Here is a 9001-nt window from a genome sequence, read left to right on the forward strand (position 1 = left end):
ACAACACGTTTGCTATATCACCACATAACTATGTCCAAAATCACCAAATCTAGTCATATCGTTCATAGCAAAACATCGATATATATGCAAAAATACATATCCTTTCCTAAAATATCATTCACAGGAAATAATCAGCTCAAAGTTCATCTGAATCGCTCGTTTTACACTAACTTCCTGCCGTTCAATATCTGGGTTAACTGCACAGTTTCAGATTTTCTCTACTGTTATTGTTATGCATTGAGTAGAATATGAAATATCCATAAACATGTCACTCAGTCAGGGATGGTCAGTTTGTTCAATGATAGAACAGGGCTACCTTCAGGGGAAAAAAAAGGTTGCCTCAAAGGTCTCTTTGTGTTTGACCGATGCCTAACAGGCCTGCATGTGAAAGAGCTTCAAGGACCACCAGAGGTCTTTGAAGGTGTTCAGAGGGTCCCCACTTCAATGCAGATTCATTACTTTGTGTTTACAAGAGTTTATCATGATGAGACAATGTGCCTGTTCTCATCAGAAGAGTCAGTCTCTTTCACCTACAGTGACACACAAAATCCTGACTTGTTTCGAACGCTTCGAATACTGATTGACTGGGCTTCATTGTTCTGTTCATGTGTCTGGCTGGTCTTTGACATGGTAGTTTTACTCTTGCTTTAATGCACGCTATTGTCCTCCCTCAGGACTGTTATCATCCACTAATTTCACACATCAATAATTCAGGACTTGATTGCAAAATGAAATTGTAACCAGCAGGCCCATTTTCATTATATATTAATCTGCCAATTATTTTCACAAATGTGAAAACAGTTGTCAAAAAATTCTGACAAGTGCTCGTCACAATTTCTAAGAGCTCAAAATGTCAAATTTCCTCTTCCGTCCAACCAACAGTCCAAAACCCAAAGACTCTTTATTTACTGTCAGAAACAACAAACGCAGCAAATTCTCATATTTATGAGCAAAAACTGTTTGACATCTTTGGTTAAAAAAATTCCTGAAATTATTGAAAATAGTTGGCGACTAATTTTCTTTCGATCGACCAATCAATTAATCGATTAATCATTGCACCTCTATCCACAACCCGAGAGAAACTAAAGAGCTAAACTCAAGAAACCAGCAAATATTGACATGTTAGGAGCTGAAATCTGAGACTTTTGACATTTTATCTTTAAAAAAAACGACTCAAACGATTAAGCACTCATCAAAATAGTTGGCGATTGATTTAATAGTTAATAACTAGTCAATTAATCAGCTGATTGTTGCAGGTAGTTACAAGATTAGACAAAACAAACTACTGAGTTTTGTGGTTTTAGTTCAGTTTTGACTGGTTGTGCTGTGATCTCTTCTTATATGGTCTTGGTGTGTTAGTGTTTCTGTTGTTGGTCTGCTGATCTGCTGTTACTGAGAGTTTTGCTATTATTAACTAACTTACCCCCCTGTAACATCCTATATTGTTTCCTGTGGCTTGATTTTCTAAACGACAGTGACTGAGCAGCCACTGCAGCCTGTGAAGCTCAGATCAGACCTCCCTGTACACTCACTCAGGCTTTTTTCCACTCACATGAATCGATCAAAAAAAAAAAAAAAACACAAAGTCCTAACTTACCAAACCACCAGGGACTGTCTGCTGGGATCCCTGCTCAACTCGGTCCACATCCAGCGCTCGCAAATCAAGGAGTGTCCAAGTGTCCAGTGGAGCAGAGGGACAGGCAGGGAAAGTGTCCAGCTCCTTTAAATCCCGTCACTTCACTACAGATCCTCCATATTTTACTGTCTGCTTACTGAAGCTGCTCCCCAGTGTGTGTCGGAGGAGTTGGAAAACGCGTAGCTGGGAGCTCTGTACCGTATGTTTTGTACAGCGACATGAATGTAAAGTTAGATATTACAAAACATGTCACATGCGGTTGTTCATTTCAAAATAAAACTTCCATTCGCCAACAAAAACATTTACATAAATACGCATTATGCAACCATGTACCCAGCTTGTATTGAATTTAATCTTTCAGTTAAATGTTTAATTTAATCAAACTGTTCTAATCTCACCACTTCTCACCATTTCTACCTAGTAAAGGCGCACTATCTTCCTTTATTTTGAAGGCAGATCGGTGACTTCCCGTCCTGTCTGTCTGTGTTGTTTCCAGCTTGATGCAGCTGTTCCAGCGGTAGGAGGGTCAATGGGAGTATGAAGCAATATTTTCCAGGAACCGACCAACGCAATGACAGAAGCGACCAGCAGACAGCCATTGGTTTCTCAGTAAGGATGTCACTGGTGTCAAGTTGGACAGAGACAGACAGGACAGCGACCTCCGGTCTCAGCTCCAAACATAAAAGACTTGATGATGACCCCCCGGGGGACAGACCCGACAGCTGACGGAGCCTGTAGTTTTACTGTGGGGTCACTGTAACGGCGTGACCCCGAGGGCTTCCCTCGTGAGCTTTTTAATAATTTCAAAATAAATTCATGTCAGATGGGCACACAGGCACGAGTAACCCGCTGATAAAACACTGAAAATGAAAGGAAAACAGGAAACTGTGTTTCTCGAAGGAGTTTGAAATGATCAGTATTTCAACTAGCAACATGATAATAATGTTTACATCCACAGGTGTGCACATATATGAACAATTACTGATTATATTCTATGATTAATTAAAAAAACTACATATTTTTTTATATTTTCAGTAAAAGGTTTGTAACCCCTACGTAGTTTCTGAAGACAAATTACATGGCTTTTTTCGTGATAAGTAACAATAAATAAATAAATAAATAAATAAATAAAATCTGTCACATATATTTTCACAAACATTATTTGACAAATATTATTAATTTTTTTGTTTCAAACATCTCAAAAACTTTCAATGCCAAATAAAATGCGTTTTTGTATCTGGTTATTTTTTGTGAAGCGGTTGTCATACAATGTAGGATGCACTTATTTATTTATTTATTTATTTATTTATTTATGTTTAGGGTTCATTGAGCAGTGTAAATCGTTTCATATATTAAAGATGTAGTTCCTGACAATGTACCTATAATTACACCTTTTTCAATTAATGAAATAATCTGGGCTGATTACATGTATTCTGTACTAACCTATCCTACTTGAGTAAAAGTAGCAACAGTATAAAAATAATCAATTTCAAGTAAAATTCTTGCATTCAAAATTTCTCCATATAGGCTGTTCATGCTTTTATTTTGGAGGTTACCAGGACTAACTTCCAGGGTTAGTCTAGCTTCTTGTTGCTAAATTGACGCAACCACAGAGGTAGGCAGGAGAAGGGCCGCTCCCAAACAAATCCACACAACTCCTCTCACTGTGAACAAAACACTACTGTTGTACCGGAAATGACACAAGAAGCAGTGTGGGTGTTACAAAAATGTGCACTTATTACTACTACTACTACTTCTGCTGCTGCTACTACAGTTTTTTAGTAGTACTTACAACAAAAGATCATAAGAAACTAATAATAAAGTTTAGAGGGATATCCCTACATACTTTAAAAAAATAAAATAAAATTCCTATAATTACTGCAATTATATTTTATACAATCAGGATACTGGAGCAGACAAAAGTCATTCTTGAGCTTCACAGACACATTTTTATGTCCTATCTGGAAAATTACAGTCATTTTATAATAATACATGAAATACAAATATATAAAAGTTTAATCATCTTTCGCTTGTTGACAGACAGAATCTGATGTTAGTTCAGTGTGAAAAAAACTTGAATATATTTTCATTCATAGTCCCTGTGCAGTTTATAACAACTTAATGCCTGATGTTGTCAATACACTGCTTCAATAATTACTACAATACAATACATAAAAGAAGTACAGAGATATATAACAACAATGTAAGGCAGTAAGATTACTCATGATTGTAAGCTTGGTTTGCTTAAATATATTTATGAAATTAGCAGGTTTATGACATAACTCATGTGGCTCGTGTAAAAACGCCCAAATGCACATACAGTAGTGCGAATTCCAAAAAATGTTGTGACATTGACACATGCAGAATGTGTCCCTGCCAAAATAAGCAGGGGACGTCTCTGAAAAAGATGTCTGGATGACAGCATGTTGCTCCAAAACCTGTATGTAGCTCGCAGCATTAATGGGATACAGATGTGTCTTCACAGTTTTCCAAGGTGTTCCTGAGCCCATGAAGTATCCTTTATGCAATCATGTGGGTTTTTGATGCAGTTTTTAATGCAGTGCTGCCTGATTCAGTGTTGGGTTTTGTCTTTATCCCCTATGTGCAGAGATTTCTCCAGATTCTCTGAATCTTTTAATGATATTTTGGATTACAGATGGTGAAATCTCTAAATTCCTGCAGTTCTGCATTGAGAAATGCTCTCAAAATGTTGGAGTATTTACACATGCAGTTTTTCACAAAGTGGTGAACCTCGCCTGATCCATACTTGTGAGCAACTGAGCCTTTCAAGGACGCCCCTTTAATACCGAATCATGAAACTGTTACCAATTCACCTGTTTACCTGTGTAATGTTTCAAAATGGTGTTTTTGGAGCATTCCACTACTTTCACAGTCTTTTGTTGCTTCTGTCCCAACTTTTTTGTATATATTGATGTATTTTGTTTTGTGTATATTTACAAAAAGAGTTTAAACACTGAATATGTTGTCTGTGTACTGTATTTAATGACATTTCACACAACTTCCCAACTCTTTTGAAATCGGAGTTGCACATAGACTATAAGCTAATGAGTGCATGTGGCTTTCAACACACTGTCACTCAGCCAATCAATAATGTTCCAAAGCCTTGGGACACTGCTATGAAAAAGGTTCCTTAATACTGAGTTTGTCAAAGACCCTTTTCAAAGAAATCTCTGAATGAGAACCAAGGTGAGGCAGTGCTTTGCTTCATGCTTTTTGTCGCATTATCAGTAAGGGACTGCTGCCTGGATCCACGTCTCTGTGCAAACCAAGGTTATTTTAGTTAATTACAACTGAAAATGAAAAACATTTTAAGTAAAAAAAAAAAAAAAAGAAAGAAAACTGAAATGATAGTGTCCTTACAAAAATAACCCCATACAACATAATACATACATCATAATAACATACAATAATAATACATCTGATAGTAACAAGCACACAGGAAGAGTCCTCGCTAAGTTACTTGTTGGTATGACAATGTTGACATTAAAGAGAAGAATGCCAGAGCAAAGGTTGCACAGGTGTCCAGAAAGATATTGAGTTCAGTGAATGGCATTAAGTCTGTCTGTGTGCATCACTGCAGTGTTTGAACTTGGTGTCACTGCTACCTGAGAACAACACAGAATGATTATCCTCTTTGCTGACTTTGACCTCGGGTATGTTGGCAGCAAGATTGTTGATCATGATGTCACCTGTCACATGCTGCTTGTATGTGTCATATGTTTTATATGACTTTTCTTTTTACAGTATCAGTCATCAAGTGAGTCATTGAGGTTCTACTAATTTTAATTACTAAGGATCTTCTCAGGTCAGCACAGATCATCAGATCAATAATACAAATAAGATCACCTGCAGTCTCACCTGACAGCAACTTCGCAGATGCACCAGACTCATACGTCTTGGAAATGTAGGACCAAAAACATAGTCAAGACGAGAACATATAAAAAGCATATAGGGACAGGATCCAAATCACTGAGAAAACTCATTGTATTACAACATTTCATTTGCCCAGCAGAGGGCAGTGCACTCCAATAGAAAAGAAACTGCTAAAGTTACATATTTAATACAGTAGCCCAGGGGAAACTGTGTACAAATATTATTGGTCTGTTCTCCAGTATTATTTCTGGCTCCATAGGGAGATACTACTAGTACTAACCACCCATAGTCACCAGAAAGCCACAGTCAGCTGATCTAAGCAATCACCCAGGCTCATATGGGGTTAGCAGATCTTTGATATAATTAAAGGCCTGGTCATGTAAAGCAAAGGCAAAGGCGAAGAATTTGGTAGATACTTGGTAGGCAGGAGTAGGGGGCATCCAGGTTTGAATAACAGATTTGTGCACTTTCTCACGTCAGCTTCATTTCGATTTTCAATCCTTTAAATCTTCAATTTTGTACAACTACAATATGGCAAGAAATCAGTGGCAGACTTGTGGATCTCAAATCGATCACAGTTACTATCAAGCATTAGCAATAATTGAGGAAACAACTGATAAAAAAGGATTCAAGTTGAATTTGAGTGAAATAAGGGTCAGTTTGGGAACATCTAGGTTACATGATTGCACTTGCTCAGTTTTGACACTCAAAACAAAGCACGGTGAGTGGATCTGAGGGAAAAGAAAACAGATCCACTGGGTAAAGAGACCAATATAGAACCAAGTTAGGTCAAGGCAAACATAAAGGGTAGGACTATTATTTTGCTATCAATGGACAGCACATCCAAAACCTGCACATTTTCCTGAGTTGTCATAAAACAGCATGTTATTCTACCCAGACAACAACAGCTTAAGAGTCAGAACACATCAGCAGCAGATCGATTATGTTCGTGGTCCAGAATTAAAACCTGCCAAGTGTCAAATGCAGGTAAGGTTGGTTTGGTTTGATTTGATTTTGTTTGGCAGAAAAATAAGTTGGGGTCCCCAGCCAGGTGGCTAGAATCACAGCGTAGGGCCAGGGTTACATTGCTGTGGGTCTCCTGGCTCCCAGCTCTGCTATCAAGCAATCATCAGGCCCTGCAAGAACCCTGCACTGACGGCCAGCCCCTGTCGGATCATAGTTCCACTCACACTTCCAGCTCTGAAGCAAGTCCATTTTTCTGTCTGTGTTGCCAGTTAAGAGTTTGTTAAATTGTTTGCCTGTCTACCAGTTACTCTTGTTCTCCCTGTCTGCAGTATTTCCTGCCCGCCTGCTTCACCAGTTGCCAAGCCCAACATCTAGCTCTCATCCCCGTTTTCCCTCTGCCGAGCCTCCACCTGGACTTCTTCCCCCGATACCTCAGCCCCAAAGCTCCAGCCAGCCACCATCCCACAATTCTTGCCGTGTTCTAAATAAAAGACTTGAAAATTAATGGATTAAACCATTTAGCATTGGAGGTCTGTATAAAAGAGTTTAACACAGAGGAACTGGAGCAGAAATTAAGAAACTTTAAACTTCAGAAAGTGTTAAAACAAGCAAATGGCATAAAAGAGCTCTTGAAGGACTAATGTGTGGAATTTACTGGCATCTAGTGGTGAGTTTACAGATTGCAAACACAGTCCTGTCATTTTTTGGAGTTGGCCTTTGATAAATACAAATTTAGTGGGGCATCACAGCCAAAATAAGGCACAGAGGTCAAAACCAGTACCTGTAATTAGCTTGATCACCACCAGTAATCAATACAAACACAGACTGTAACTCATTAATGAAACCAATAAATGACCATAGTGACCTCAGTCAACTTATAATAACATTACTTTAGCACTTCCCTAGTGTTTCTATGGTCATTAAAAATGTTAAAAATATTACAGTGCATACTGTATTAACAATGTGACTTATATTAAAGCTCCCTGAGTCAAATTCCCTTTGATAAATTGATATATTAACAATTGCTTATGTCAGTGGTGCTCAACCAGTCAAGTGCAATCTGCTGCTGGATCATGGGTTGCCAGCAGGTTGATAACAATATCCTTTTTGGATAATGAACGTGTGCATCAAAAACAATCCCCGACACAGAGCTCTTAAGTGTCAGGGTTTATGTTCAACCAGTCAGTCAGTGTATGTTTATTGTTGGCAGATACTGCCATCTACTGGTTGGTTTAAGAGCATGCAAATACTGTGATAACTTGACAAAGTGGAGGCAGCCTGACAAGACATGTCATGCTGTGCTGTGATGTGAGCCAAGCAGTGTTTACTAATCTGCTGAGTTAGCATTCCTGTTTTTATAGGCTATGGCTAAACAAAAGTGACTGCGAGAGCAGATAAGAAAATGAGAGACGTATCATTTTCACAAGTTTTTTTTCTTTGTAAAGTAAGAACTTTACCTGAAGTTAAAGAACTGAAATCTCAACTACAGGCACAGCAGTCCATTTTCACAAGACTCAGCACCAGGGGAAAAGCAGCCACCATAGTATCATATTGAGTAAGTCATATATTTGTGAAACATACAAAGCCATTTGAAGAGATGGTCAAGGAGATTTTAAAAACTGAGGTAAAATCATGGTGGCTGTCAAGGATATTAAGTGGATCAGAAACAGTGTAACACAGCAACGTGAAGACATAGCAGGAAACGTCAAGAATCAGTTTACTGTGAGTGTGTCTCTCTTCAAATTGATAAGTCCACAGACATCTCAAGTGTGGCATAGTTGTGCATTTACAGCAGGGTGGTGTTTGACGACACAAGTGCCAAACAGGACATACACGCCAGTTTATAACTTAAAGGACATAGACAGAGAAGGATATTTTCCATGCCTCTATGAAGTTAGTGGACAAAATCCTCCTGCCTCTTGCTAAACTTTTCTCCATTGCCACAGATGGGTCATGCAAACAGGTTTGTTGCCCTGCGTAAAAGACACAGTTCTTTCCAAGACTTTATCCATTATCACTGCATCCTGGTAAGGACTGTTGTGGTAAAGTTTTCAACACGAAAGATGTGATGGATGTTGCCATGAAGACTGTGAACTCCATCCATGCCAGAAGCCTGCAGAGGAGGCTATTCCGTGCTCAGGTGGACAATACTGAAGAGGCACACAGCAAGTTGCTGCTGTACATTCATGTGCTCTCATGGATTTGGTATTTCTCACTGACCTGACTGGCATTCTGAATGAACTGAATTTAGAAGAAACTAAACTGTAATTGACATGATCGGTGCTGTGAACACTTGTAAGACCAAACTAAGTAGCTGTATTCAACCAAACTGCAGGTTTGGTTGAATTCAAGGACAAGGACAAGGACACACGCCACTTTCAGAGCACGCATGTCGAACCTGAGCATCAGGGAAAAGTTGCAGCTCAACTTGACAGTGTCCATTACACCGAACAAGTTTAGAGCCTTGCATCAGAGTTTGACAAGCATTTCACAGACTTTGCATCA

General features: G+C 38.7%; 1 protein-coding gene across 2 annotated transcripts in view; it reads right to left on the reverse strand.

The window, feature by feature from the left end:
- cblb (Cbl proto-oncogene B, E3 ubiquitin protein ligase) overlaps positions 1-2392 on the reverse strand; it is a 95230-nt gene extending 92838 nt beyond the window's left edge. Inside the window, exon 1 of one of the 2 annotated variants that reach the window (XM_084730761.1) lies at positions 1598-2392. The gene's annotated coding sequence lies outside the window, so the exon portion shown is untranslated. The remainder of the gene's footprint in view (positions 1-1597) is intronic. The other variant, XM_084730760.1, reaches the window with a different exon arrangement.
- Positions 2393-9001: the final 6609 nt, after the last annotated feature.

The sequence above is a fragment of the Lutjanus erythropterus genome, chromosome 11, assembly GCF_056507025.1.
Source record: "Lutjanus erythropterus isolate fLutEry1 chromosome 11, fLutEry1.hap2, whole genome shotgun sequence".
NCBI lineage: Eukaryota > Metazoa > Chordata > Actinopteri > Lutjaniformes > Lutjanidae > Lutjanus > Lutjanus erythropterus.